General features: G+C 45.6%; 1 long non-coding RNA gene across 1 annotated transcript in view; it reads left to right on the top strand.

The window, feature by feature from the left end:
• The first annotated feature begins 8610 nt into the window (after positions 1 to 8610).
• Positions 8611 to 15165, top strand: part of LOC135050843 (uncharacterized) — a 32461-nt gene continuing 25906 nt past the window's right edge. The window contains exon 1 of the long non-coding RNA XR_010241868.1: positions 8611 to 8697. This is a non-coding gene — a long non-coding RNA (uncharacterized LOC135050843). The remainder of the gene's footprint in view (positions 8698 to 15165) is intronic.

The following is a 15165-nucleotide window of genomic DNA, read 5'->3' as shown; positions in this document are numbered from 1 at the left end:
CGTCACCTGCAGCGCATTCATAATAAGTCAGTGACAAGTTCAAAAACTTTGGGTGACAGCGGAAGCAGTCCACTGACCAGTAAATCCCTTCCTCTTGTAACCAAGCTCACGCAAACCACCCCACCAACTCCCTCAGTGTCAATTTCCTCCTTCCCCAGGAATGCCAATAGTCCTGCAGGCCATGTCACTGGCAATTCTGACGAGTCCTCTCCTGCCTGGGATTCCTCCGATGCATCCTTGCGTGTAACGCCTACTGCTGCTGGCGCTGCTGTTGTTGCCGCTGGGAGTCGATGGTCATCCCAGAGGGGAAGTCGTAAGCCCACTTGTACTACTTCCAGTAAGCAATTGACTGTTCAACAGTCCTTTGCGAGGAAGATGAAATATCACAGCAGTCATCCTACTGCAAAGCGGATAACTGAGTCCTTGACAACTATGTTGGTGTTAGACGTGCGTACGGTATCCGCCGTTAGTTCACAGGGAACTAGACAATTTATTGAGGCAGTGTGCCCCCGTTACCAAATACCATCTAGGTTCCACTTCTCTAGGCAGGCGATACCGAGAATGTACACGGACGTCAGAAAAAGACTCACCAGTGTCCTAAAAAATGCAGTTGTACCCAATGTCCACTTAACCACGGACATGTGGACAAGTGGAGCAGGGCAGGGTCAGGACTATATGACTGTGACAGCCCACTGGGTAGATGTATGGACTCCCGCCGCAAGAACAGCAGCGGCGGCACCAGTAGCAGCATCTCGCAAACGCAAACTCTTTCCTAGGCAGGCTACGCTTTGTATCACCGCTTTCCAGAATACGCACACAGCTGAAAACCTCTTACGGCAACTGAGGAAGATCATCGCGGAATGGCTTACCCCAATTGGACTCTCCTGTGGATTTGTGGCATCGGACAACGCCAGCAATATTGTGTGTGCATTAAATATGGGCAAATTCCAGCACGTCCCATGTTTTGCACATACCTTGAATTTGGTGGTGCAGAATTTTTAAAAAAACGACAGGGGCGTGCAAGAGATGCTGTCGGTGGCCAGAAAAATTGCGGGACACTTTCGGCGTACAGGCACCACGTACAGAAGACTGGAGCACCACCAAAAACTACTGAACCTGCCCTGCCATCATCTGAAGCAAGAAGTGGTAACGAGGTGGAATTCAACCCTCTATATGCTTCAGAGGTTGGAGGAGCAGCAAAAGGCCATTCAAGCCTATACAATTGAGCACGATATAGTAGGTGGAATGCACCTGTCTCAAGTGCAGTGGAGAATGATTTCAACGTTGTGCAAGGTTCTGATGCCCTTTGAACTTGCCACACGTGAAGTCAGTTCAGACACTGCCAGCCTGAGTCAGGTCATTCCCCTCATCAGGCTTTTGCAGAAGAAGCTGGAGGCATTGAAGAAGGAGCTAAAAGGGAGCGATTCCGCTAGGCATGTGGGACTTGTGGATGCAGCCCTTAATTCGCTTAACAAGGATTCACGGGTGGTCAATCTGTTGAAATCAGAGCACTACATTTTGGCCACCGTGCTCGATCCTAGATTTAAAGCCTACCTTGGATCTCTCTTTCCGGCAGACACAGGTCTGCTGGGGTTGAAAGACCTGCTGGTGACAAAATTGTCAAGTCAAGCGGAACGCGACCTGTCAACATCTCCTCCTTCACATTCTCCCGCAACTGGGGGTGCGAGGAAAAGGCTCAGAATTCCGAGCCCACCCGCTGGCGGTAATGCAGGGCAGTCTGGAGCGACTGCTGATGCTGACATCTGGTCCGGACTGAAGGACCTGACAACGATTACGGACATGTCGTCTACTGTCACTGCATATGATTCTCTCAACATTGATAGAATGGTGGAGGATTATATGAGTGACCGCATCCAAGTAGGCACATCACACAGTCCGTACTTATACTGGCAGGAAAAAGAGGCAATTTGGAGGCCCTTGCACAAACTGGCTTTATTCTACCTAAGTTGCCCTCCCACAAGTGTGTACTCCGAAAGAGTGTTTAGTGCCGCCGCTCACCTTGTCAGCAATCGGCGTACGAGGTTACATCCAGAAAATGTGGAGAAGATGATGTTCATTAAAATGAATTATAATCAATTCCTCCGCGGAGACATTGACCAGCAGCAATTGCCTCCACAAAGTACACAGGGAGCTGAGATGGTGGATTCCAGTGGGGACGAATTGATAATCTGTGAGGAGGGGGATGTACACGGTGATATATCGGAGGGTGAAGATGAGGTGGACATCTTGCCTCTGTAGAGCCAGTTTGTGCAAGGAGAGATTAATTACTTCTTTTTTGGGGGGGGTCCAAACCAACCCGTCATATCAGTCACAGTCGTGTGGCAGACCCTGTCACTGAAATGATGGGTTGGTTAAAGTGTGCATGTCCTGTTTTGTTTATACAACATAAGGGTGGGTGGGAGGGCCCAAGGACAATTCCATCTTGCACCTCTTTTTTCTTTTCTTTTTCTTTGCATCATGTGCTGATTGGGGAGGGTTTTTTGGAAGGGACATCCTGCGTGACACTGCAGTGCCACTCCTAGATGGGCCCGGTGTTTGTGTCGGCCACTAGGGTCGCTAATCTTACTCACACAGTCAGCTACCTCATTGCGCCTCTTTTTTTCTTTGCGTCATGTGCTGTTTGGGGAGGGTTTTTTGGAAGGGACATCCTGCGTGACACTGCAGTGCCACTCCTAGATGGGCCCGGTGTTTGTGTCGGCCACTAGGGTCGCTAATCTTACTCACACAGCTACCTCATTGCGCCTCTTTTTTTCTTTGCGTCATGTGCTGTTTGGGGAGGGTTTTTTGGAAGGGACATCCTGCGTGACACTGCAGTGCCACTCCTAGATGGGCCCGGTGTTTGTGTCGGCCACTAGGGTCGCTAATCTTACTCACACAGCTACCTCATTGCGCCTCTTTTTTTCTTTGCGTCATGTGCTGTTTGGGGAGGGTTTTTTGGAAGGGACATCCTGCGTGACACTGCAGTGCCACTCCTAGATGGGCCCGGTGTTTGTGTCGGCCACTAGGGTCGCTAATCTTACTCACACAGCTACCTCATTGCGCCTCTTTTTTTCTTTGCGTCATGTGCTGTTTGGGAAGGGTTTTTTGGAAGGGACATCCTGCGTGGCACTGCAGTGCCACTCCTAGATGGGCCCGGTGTTTGTGTCGGCCACTAGGGTCGCTTATCTTACTCACACAGCGACCTCGGTGCAAATTTTAGGACTAAAAATAATATTGTGAGGTGTGAGGTATTCAGAATAGACTGAAAATGAGTGTAAATTATGGTTTTTGAGGTTAATAATACTTTGGGATCAAAATGACCCCCAAATTCTATGATTTAAGCTGTTTTTTAGTGTTTTTTGAAAAAACACCCGAATCCAAAACACACCCGAATCCGACAAAAAAAATTCGGTGAGGTTTTGCCAAAACGCGTTCGAACCCAAAACACGGCCGCGGAACCGAACCCAAAACCAAAACACAAAACCCGAAAAATTTCAGGCGCTCATCTCTAGTAGAAACCACTATATTGGATTTATCTGGGACTCTGTGTTGCTGGTAGAGATTCTCTGCTCCAAGACTAAGAAGTAATGTTCTGTCAGGAGTTTGTGGTGGGAATTGTTGTGTGTAATTGTATTACAGAGGTGTAGCTGTTTATAACCCATTCTGTTCAATTAACCACTGTTGGTTTTTCATCTACCACTGTGCCTGAGTGATTTGGAGCCCAGTATCTTCACACCCCCTTCCATATGGATTGTAAAGTCTCACAAATGTATAAGCTTCTTACACGCTTCCATATAGATAGTCAGCTCTCTCTTCCTTGTGTACTGTTCTTTTTATTTCATAAGCGGTCATCTCTTTTCCCATGGTGTTCTTTTACATAATCAGTGGCTTTGTACCTGTGTGCTTCACCTTCAACTGGGATACAGGTTAAGCCTGTGCTCGTTATCTTGGTACTACTACTATGTACATACAGTATTGTACTTGTCCTATTCTGTCTTTACTTAATTTCTTGTTATGCTTGTTTTGTACTGTTGTAAGTACTCTAATGTGCTCTAGACCCCTTGTTGCTCCCTGTAATGAAAAGATGATAATAATAATAATAATAATAACAACAACAATGGTATTAGAATACTGTTGAGCTGTTTCCACACCATAAGGTGAGCTTATCAGCTTTATTTACCACCAATATCATCTCTATGCTGATGATACTCTTCCCCTGACTTTTCGCCCTTTTCCCCTTATTTGTATCTCCAACTGTCTGCTATCTCTACCTGTATGTTCCAACACTTTCTTAAACTTAAACATGTCTATAAGACTGAGCTGATCATCTTACCACCCTCTCGCATAACCAGGGCTGTAAGTGCCACCCCTTGTAGGGCTCAGGGTGAACGTTTCCTTTGGCGCCCCCCCTCCCCATTCAAAATAGGGACAGTGCACACCAAAGGCATGCAACAAAATTATAGGGTCATGTCTTCATGGGGAAGGGGTGTGGCCATAGAATAGTACCAATTCACATTACACCACACAGTAGTACCCCTTGTATACACATTATGGCAAGTAAAGCCACTTTTATAACTGTTACACAGTAATGCCCCTTATACATTATGCTACACAGTAATGCCCCCTATACATCATGTTATACAGTAATAGTGGGTGACATGGAAGGCAGTAGCTGACATGTGGTGCCCAGGCTGCTGTCCTGGATAGTGTCCCTGATGCCGCTCTCTGGATCCCTATAATGGTACTCTGTGCAAGTACTCTTTATAAGCTGCCATTTACATGCAGCAGAGGGAGCTGCTAGAGCCCTCCCTGCTGTGTCCTTTCTCCAGAGCAACCCACAACCGCAGCCCCCAGGGCCAAAACTAGGGATTTTTGTCACATGAGGTAAGGCAGTAATTTGGCAAAAAACCCTCCCCCATAAGCCCTATTAGGGTGACCCTTTAATCTGGGACACATATGATTTACACAGGTTCTGTGGCTGGCTAAAACCAGGTGAAATTCAGGCTAGAGTTGAGCCAGCCACAGAACCTGTGTAAATCATAGGTGTCCCAGATTAAAGGGATATTATGGTCACCCTACCTAAGAGTTGGTGACCATATCACCCTCTTCCTGGGCGTCTCACCCATCTGCCAACGACTCTCTCACCCATCTGCTGCTACACCATTGAAAGAAAAGGGGGTTCAGATGCAAAAAGCCTGCACCAAAGGATTATGTTATTGTGAGGATCTGGTGTATATTCATATGTACATTCCTAATCATTAACCTACAGTATCCACACATTCTTGTGTATATTTTTTAGCTCTTATACCTATAGTACATATGTATCTGAGTGCACAGTCTAGCCATTAGACATATAGGTGGTCATTCTGAGTTGATCGCACACTGCAACGTTTTGCATCCCGTGCAATCAACTAGACGCAGCCTATGGGGGAGTGTATTTTTGCATAGCAAGGCTGCGATTGCATGTGCAGCCGAGCTATGCAAAAACATGTTGTGCAGTTTCTGAGTAGGTCTGGACTTACTTACCCACTGTGATTACTTCAGCATCTCAGGTCCCGGAACTGATGTCAGACATCCGCCCACCAAATGCCTCGACACGCCTGCGTTTGGATTTCCACTCCCCGAAAACGGTCAGTTGACGCCCCGGAACGCCTTCCTTCTGTCAATCACGGTGCGATCGTGGCAGCAATTGTTTTCTTCTACGGTGTGGCGTGAATGGGGGGTGGTACGGCGTGGATAAATGCGTGTCGGGGGCATGATCAAAAGCGTGTCAGGGGCATGATCTCACATACAGCTGCCGCGATCGGGAACATGGCGGCAGGTATCTCTAAGGCAGTCCTGCGCTTTGCCTGCCGGAGGCATCCTCTATTTATGCTAACAAGCAGAAATTGTGATGCGTTTGCAATTTCTGCTTGTTGAAGGGGGGCAGGCGGCGGACAACATGCTGGGCGGCCTTGCGTGCTAGCTAAAGGATTGCAATTTCTGCTAATTATCAGAATTTGCAATCTTTACTGAATTAGTCTCCAAGAGCGATTTTAGACACCAAATGATCAGATGATTTACATCTGCCAAATCAGGCCAATCTGTTGTTGAGGTCTATTATATAATATGGTAGGTTGTTGTTGTTTAGTACATTGCTTTCACTTGTTTGTGAGTCGTGTGTGCTTGTAAGTATTTGTATTGTTTTATTTATTTATTTCCTGTGTTCTGTCTGTTTTGTGTGTTATGTGAGTCTGGATGGAGATATGCAAGAAAAGGGATAAACATATTAGCAAGTGTGGGAAAAAGAAGCAGATTGGGGACACCAACAAGTAGTGTGCGTGTGTGTGTGTGTGTGTGTGTGTGTGTGTGTGTGTATGTGTGTGTGTGTATGTGTGTGTGGGTGGGGGTGTCTTGAGGAGGGAGTCAGTGTGCAACAGGAAAAAATAAATTTGCCCACATTGTGTAAAACTGCCCTCCTCGTGTTTCTGGGCAGACTTTTCGTTGAGGTCTGTGCCACTGTAAACTCTGTAGGGTATCCCTGGAGGCCCAGAACTTCTTGGGAGACATAACCATGCACCCAAGATGACACAACCAAACATCCAGTGCTGTTTCTTGCGGCGGGCGAGCCGTGCAACCGTACGGGGCACCCGCTGCGGCACTTTGTCCCTTTACTGCTCCGTACTCCCCCTCCTCCATCCGTTACCCAAGTACTCCGTTCAGAGTTTCACGGAATGATGCAGTTGCGTCGTGACATCAAGATGCAACCGCGTCATTCCGTGAAACTCCCCCCCCTCCCCCCCCCGAGCGGAGTACTAGAAGGAGGAGGGGGGGCCCCGGATGGATGCATTACAAACCTGACTTCCTTGCAACAGCAGCCCCGGCGGGAGCAGCTTTTCCACGCCGCCCCACGCACCGGCAGAAAGACACAGCCATCCCTCAGTTGGCAGCCCCGGGTGTAGCTTTCCCCTGCTGCCCCGCACATTGGCAGGAGGACGCAGCCATCCCTCAGCTGGCAGCCCCAGACTCCCAGCACATGAAACCCCTGGCAATGAGCATGACACCCAGCACAGGAAACCCCTGGCAACAAGCATGATACCCTGCACATGAAACCCCTGGAAACAAGCCTGACACCCAGCGAATGATACCCCTAGCAATGAGCAGGTAATTTTAAAGTAATTAGAAGCTTTACTGTTGGGAATAATTTATCACAGTCATTGCGGTGTATGGCACAATATGGTGCAGGGAGCATAATATGGTGCAAGGGGCATTACTGTGTGGGTCTTAATATGGTGGATTTTTCTTTCCCTGTGGTGGCTGAGGTCTCTTGGTGCAGGGTCAAAAACTGGGGTATAAAGTAGTCTTTTCGGGCTAGACCACACCCATTTTAGTGAGACCACACCCATTTCACACAGTGCACTCCAGTTTGCAAATACCACTTCCCGTTCAATGTTATGCACAGTGTGGTGCATCCCACTCCTCAATACTTTATTACTCTATCCAGCACAGTGCTCCCTAATTTGGTATATTACCTGCAACAAGCAGTTTCTTACCAGACTATTCAATGCAATAGTCTGATAAGAACTATAGGGGGTGATTCCGAGTTGTTCGCTTGCTAGCTGCTTTTAGCAGCATTGCACACGCTAAGCCGCCGCCTACTGGGAGTGTATCTTAGCATAGCAGAATTGCTAACGAAAGCTTTGCTAATTTTCTCGGAACGATTACCCCGCAGTTTCTGAGTAGCTCCAGACTTACTCAGCCATTGCGACCAGCTCAGTCCTTTTCGTTCCTGGTTTGACGTCACAAACACACCCAGCATTTGCTCAACCACTCCCCCGTTTCTCCAGCCACTCCTGCGTTTTGCAACTCGAACGCCTGCGTTTTTCCGCACACTCCCATAAAACGGCCAGTTTCCACCCAGAAACACCCACTTCCTGTCAATCACACTACGATCAGCACAGCGATGAAAAGGCTTAGTTATGCCGTGAGTAAAATACCTAACTTTTGTGTAAAATAACTAAGCGCATGCGCTCTGCGAACCTTGCGCATGCGCAGTAAGCGACTAATCGCAGTATAGCGAAAATCGGCAACAAGCGAACAACTCGGAATGACCCCCTTAGTCTGGTAGTCAGTCGCCTCCAAAATAAGGAGGATTCTTATCAGACCTCCTAGCTTCCTACAATCTCCTAATACCCAAGACGGCTTTCTGACCCCTATAGGGCTGTGAGTCAAAATCTGAGAGTCTGGCACCAAAAAAGGTCGTGAGGGGTGCGAGATCGGGGGCCATGAGGGGTGCGAGATCGGGTGCCATTGCCAATGTTTTGTCGTGGCAATTACATTTCTTACCCTTCGCAGTGAATAGCTCTGACCCCATAAGATGAATTTAAAAAGAAGGTTAGTTAGGGAATGGGAGAACTGGGAATGCCATTTTCACCCCAATAACTATTAAATTGCATATTAGTTAATGAGAATTATGTAGCAGATTTTTGTTTATTATTTTTAAAAACTAATAGATAGCAACATGTTTAGTCAGCTTTTTTTATCCCTTCTGAAAATTCTGGTCATATGACAAATGCTATGTATAAATACTGTGAGCTACACTAATTCCCCTTTTTCTTCATGTGTGCAGAAGAAATTACTGTCTTTGCTATTTTGCTAGAACACGTTTCCCTTGATTGTTGTTCGCTGGAGACAGATTCGCAGATGTAACAAAGAAGGGTAAGGCTATTTTAATTTACACAGTTTATTTAATTTATGTCATTCTAAAATCATGTGTTTGGTTGTGACACTCAAATGTCTTTACCTTGTGTATCTGTAATATGTATGTATGTACAGTATGGTACGTTTCTGTTCATACTATTTATTCCGTATTGGAGAGGTTTGTTGAATGTAAAGAGTCCAGAGGAATTACACGTGTGATAATCAGCAAAGCACATATATTTAGACCATACAATAGACATTTCATTAAAAGATCAAAAAGAAGAGGAATAATGTGAAGCAAATATAAATGAAACTCTATTGGTTTGTAATTATATTCTTGTGTAGATTCCTTGCTGATTACATAAGCTTTTTGATTAGATAGTCAGTTCTTGTTACATATGAACTAAATAGTGGAGGCACTCGGAATAACCGGCTGCTGGTTTGAAAATATAACAAAATGCATTGTTTAGACAATATCATACATTTTTCAATAAAATAAACATAAAAATAGCATTAAAAATCAGTTTAAAAGTAGCAGGTGAGAACAGCAGGTGTAGCAATTATATTGGTAATAATTCTCCCTTATGGCCAGCAAAGGGAGTATAATGGGGGTCATTCAGAGTTGTTCGCTCGCTAGCTGCTTTTAGCAGCATTGCACACGCTAGGCCGCCGCCCTCTGGGAGTGTATCTTAGCTTAGCAGAATTGCGAATAGAAATTTCTTAGCAGTTTCTGAGTAGCTCCAGACCTACTCACAGATTGCGATCAGCTCAGGCCGTTTCGTTCCTGGTTTGACGTCACACACATGCCCAGCGTTCGGCCAGCCACTCCCCCGTTTCTCCAGACACTCCCGCGTTTTTCCCTGACACGCCTGCGTTTTTCGTCAAACTCCCAGAAAACGGACAGTTTCCGCCCAGAAACACCCACTTCCTGTCAATCACACTCCGATCACTACAACGATGAAAAGTCTTCGTTCGGACGTGAGTAAATATACTAAGTTTTGTGCTAAAATACTTAGCGCATGCGCACTGTGTACCATGCGCATGCGCATTTTAGCCTTAATCACTCATTTGCGAAAATCGGCAACGAGCGAACAACTCGGAATGACCCCCAATGTCCTCTATAGACTATAACAATATACGAGCAGCTGCAACTGATTTGTTGAAATGAGGAGTTATTTAATTAAACTTCAACCACAGAGAAACAGGTTCCTGTAAAATGAGCTGAATTGTCCCAGTCAGTGGCGTCGTCGGAACGGATGGGGGTGCGCTTACCCCCGTATCCCTGCAGTGACTTCTCCTTTAAAAATTGTGCTCTGTGCTGCCGCAGTGTGCTATACTCATGATTAGTTTCTTGCCGGTTCTTCACAGATGCATTTTGAGGCGGATATATCCCAGCATATTCAGCATGGCCACACCTCCTCTCAATAATGCATCTGGGAAGAGCCGGCAAGACAGGAGCACATCGGTATAGCACGCTGCGGCAGCTCAAAGCACAATTTTTAAAGGAGAAGTCACCGCGGGGACCCAGGGGTAAGCGCTACCCCATACATGGTGTGGACGGGGGTGTGTGGACGGGGATATTGGGGGAGCTCCAATATGTCATTTTTCAGCGCCCCCAACCTCAAACCATTCTGTCGCCCCATGTCCAAATAATTGAAGTTTCTCCACACACTCAGCAAGTAAGGGTTAATAGCAGTAGAGAGTAAAAGCAGCTTCAACTATTAAATTGCAATGAGCTGTATTATCCCAATAATTGGAGTTTTCCCACACACTCATATATATTCGACATGGAGAAGGTTCGCTAATCATCCATTAAAAAATATTTTCAAATTACGTACAATTAAATTCTTCTGTTCCTCAAACATATATTTGACATGCATAGAGTTCGCTATTCAAGTGTGGAGAGTTTAGAAATTTTGTTAATTTATAATTATTATTAATAATATTAATTTAAATGAATCACAATGTTGTAATAAGAAGAATTATGAAAATAGGACAATAAATTATAACATAAGAATATGAGCTACTGACACAGCACCCTGAAATGGACAGAGCACGCCTGGAAGGAAACAGCACAAAATATACAAAAAAAGATGTATTTTATTTTGGGTGGAGTAACAGAACACCTTTACATGAATGGTGCAGCTGCAGTCCCTGGATGTACAGTGGGATAAAACAGCACAAAATATTAATTAAAATCAAAATATATATATTATTTTTTATATCACACTGCGGTTACAGCACAGGTTCTCAAACTTGGTCCTCAGTGCATGTTTTCCAGGTCTCCTCACAGAATCATAAGTGAAATAATTAGCTCCACCTGTGGACCTTTCAAAATGTGTCAGTGAGTAATTAATACACCTGTGCACCTGCTGGATTACCTGCAAAACAAGCACTGTGTGGGGTTCTGAGGACCGAGTTTGAGAACCTGTGGGTTACAGTGTCGCACAAATGAGTCAGAAATATATATATATATATATATATATTATTTTTTATATCACAGACTGCAGTTACAGTGTCACACACTGTGCTTACAGGGTCACACAAATGAGTCAGAACTATGGGGGTCATTCCAAGTTGATCGTAGCTGTGCTAAATTTAGCACAGCTACAATCAGGGACACAGATATGCGGGGGGATGCCCAGCACAGGGCTAGCCCACCCCGCATGTGTGTCCGCATCCTCCCCGCACAAGTACAAAAGCATTGCATAGCGGCGATGCTTTTGTACTTGTGGAGTTACTCCCGGCCAGTGCAGGTCTTGGGCATGGTCCGGCCAAGCAAGCCGCTGTGGCCCACCCCCCGCACGGTTTGGCCACGCCTCAGTTGGCCGGACCGTGCCCACGAAATGTCCGTACTGCCCCCCCCCTCGCCCAGGGACTGCCTCTGCCTGATTGATAATAGCACTCCAACGGCCTTCGGCCATCTGGCATACGCCGGTGCACTGCGGCATCGGCGCATGCGCAGTTCTGACCCGATTGCACTGCTGCGATAAACTGCAGCGTGTGATCGGGTCAGAATGACCCCCTATATATTATTACACACTGCGGTTTAGCTTCACTAACAGCAACGCACAATACGTGTATGAGTCACAAATGGTAGTTGAACACTGCAATTGACCTTCATCAACAGCATCGCACAATACGTGTATGAGTAGAAAATAATATACTGTGGTCTGAACGTTAGTGTCACAGTACTTATGAAAATAAAATGAAAATTGTATAGTACACTGGGGTACAGCACAAAAACTATTTTTTTTTTAATATTTATAATTTTAGGAGTTTTGTTTTTAGCTTTCAGTATTTTCATTTTACACTGGGCAGAGCCCCTGGGTGGACAGATGGACAGATCACCCCTTTTTCAGATACATCAGACAGAGCACCCATTTTCAGATGCAGTAGACAGAACACCACTTTTTCAGATACAGCAGACAGAGCACCCCTTTTTCAGATGCAGTAGACAGAACACCCCTTTTTCTGATACAGCGGACAGAGCACCCCTTGCAGATACAGCAGACAGAGCACCCCTGACTGGACAGACACAGCAGAGCACCCCTTTCAAATAAAACAAACAGAGCACCCCACCTGGACTGATACAGCAGCACACCCCTTTAAGATACAGCAGACAAAACACCCCTTTTAAGATACAGCAGACAGAACATCCCTTTCAGATACGGCAGAGAGATCACCCCTGCCTGGACTGATACAGCTGATCGCCCTTTTCAAATACAGCAGACAGAGCACCCCACCTGGACTGATATAGTAGAGCACCCCTTTAGGATACAGCAGACAGCACCCCTTTTTCAGATACAGCAGACAGAGCACCCCTTGCAGATACAGCAGACAGAGCACCCCGTTTTCAGTTACAGCAGACAGAGCACCCCTTGCAGATACAACAGACAGAGAACCCCTTTTTCAGATACAGCAGATATCACCCCTTTTCAGATACAGCAGATAGAGCACCGCTTTCAGATACAGCAGACAGAGCACCCCTTGCAGATACAGCAGACAGAGCACCCCGTTTTCAGTTACAGCAGACAGAGCACCCCTTGCAGATACAACAGACAGAGCACCCCTTTTTCAGATACAGCAGATATCACCCCTTTTCAGATACAGCAGATAGAGCACCCCTTTCAGATACAGCAGACAGAGCACCCCTTTTTCAAATACAGCAGACAGAGCACCCCTGCCTGGACTGATAAAGCAGAGCATCCCTTTCAAATACAGCAGACAGAGTAACCCACCTGGACTAATACAGCAGAGCACCCCTTTCAAATACAGCAGACAGAGCACCCCTTTTTCAGATACAGCAGACAGAGCACTCTTGCCTGGACTGATACTGCAGAGCACCCTTTTCAAATACAGCAGACAGATCACCCCACCTGGACTGATACAGCAGAGAGAGCACCCCTTTTCCAGATACAGCAGACAGAGCACCCAATTTTCAAATACAGCAGACAGAACACCCCTTTCAGATACAGCAGACAGAACACCCCTTTTTCAGATACAGCAGACAGAGCACTCCTTTCAGATACAGCAGACAGAGCACCCCTTTTTCAGATACAGCAGACAGAGCACTCCTTTCAGAAACAGCAGACAGGACTGGACTGCCTGGACTGATACAGGAGAGCACCCTTTTCAAATACAGCAGACAGAGCACCCCACCTGGACTGATACAGCAGAGAGAGCACCCCTTTTTCAGATACAGCAGACAGAACACCCCTTTCAGATACAGCAGACAGAGCACCCCTTTCAGATACAGCTGACAGAGCACCCCGCCTGGACTGATACAGCAGAGCACCCGTGGACTGATACAACAGACAGTGCACCCGCCCCATGCCAGACAACACAATTCTGAGACGGACACATCCGTCCAGTACACTCTCCACAGCCGAAGTGAAGACGGCACCGATCACCTGGGATCTTTATAGAATCCAAAACCCACAAGAATTCGACAGCGGGAAGATTTGTCCTCACTTTGGGATCCGAATAAGGCGGGAAGTCCCGAGCCAGCCTCGGATCCCGCCTCGGAGGCCAAAGTTCGAGTGAGTCCGGTACTCCGAGAACCTGGCCCTCTCATGTCTACTGTTAACCCTTACTTGCTGAGTGTGTGGAAAAACTCCAATTATTGGGACAATACAACTAATTTTACAGGAAACTGTTTCTCTGTGGTTGAAGTTTAATTAAATAACTAATTTCAACAAATCAGTTGCAGCTGCCCAAATATTGTTATAGTCTATAGAGGACATTATACTCCATTTGCCCCGTCCATAATGGAGAATTATTACCAATATAATTGCTACACCTGCTGTTCTCACCTGCTACTTTTGAAACGGATTTTTAATGCAATTAGTATGTTTATTTTATTGAAAAATGTATGCTACTGTCTAAATAATTAGACAAACCAGCAGCCGGTTATTCTGAGTGCCTCCATTATTTTGTTTATATTGTTCATATCCTGTGGTGAATTTCCAGGTCCGCATTGTGGGGACTGCCATTTCCAGTTTGCAAATATATATATATATATATATATATACCAACAAATATAAAACCACAGCACTCACCACCCCAGAAGTGGGGTGCAGTGTCTGCACTCACCACTCATAGGGTGGGGTGCATTTAGCCCATGGCCACCTACTTAAAAATATACAAACAGAAAGTTCAGCACTCACCAAAGCAAGCTCACTTATTTTCACAACATCAATAAATAAATGATGGGGGTTTAGTTAGTGAATTGGCCAATGCACGGAAGCCTGCAAACCGCTCGCCAAGGTACCCCATCTTCATGCAGGTCCTACACTATCACAGAGTCTCAAAAATTAAAACCTAGCAACTGTATCACACATAATATAACTACCAATTTGTTGGTATATTGTAGGGTTAATCTTTGGTTAACTCATATTAACTGTGGCCACAAGCTTTGTTCATGCACCCCTATGCAAGCCCAATTATCTAAAACCTGAGTCAGCTGTTCTTTAGTAATTTATCAGCCAGTGTCAGGTGACTAGTGTACCTTTAAAAGCCATGGAGTATTTGGCAGATACACAGTAAACCAAGTGGGCATATTTGCAGTTATATTATGTGTGATACAGTTGCTAGGTTTTAATTTTTGAGACTCTGTGATAGTGTAGGACCTGCATGAAGATGGGGTACCTTGGCGAGCGGTTTGCAGGCTTCCGTGCATTGGCCAATTCACTAACTAAACCCCCATCATTTATTTATTGATGTTGTGAAAATAAGTGAGCTTGCTTTGGTGAGTGCTGAACTTTCTGTTTGTGTGTGTATATATATATATATATATATATAATTCTACACACAATACCCCATAATGACAACGTGAAAAAAGTTATTTTAGATTTTTGAAAATGTATGAAAAATACTAAGAATTCACATGTACATAAGTATTCACAGCCTTTGCTCAATACTTTGCTGATGCACCTTTGGCAGTAATTACAGCCTCAAGTCTTTTTGAATATAATGCCACAAGCT

This window comes from Pseudophryne corroboree, chromosome 2 (genome assembly GCF_028390025.1).
Source record: "Pseudophryne corroboree isolate aPseCor3 chromosome 2, aPseCor3.hap2, whole genome shotgun sequence".
Lineage (NCBI taxonomy): Eukaryota > Metazoa > Chordata > Amphibia > Anura > Myobatrachidae > Pseudophryne > Pseudophryne corroboree.
This window is presented reverse-complemented; position numbering and strand designations above follow the sequence as displayed.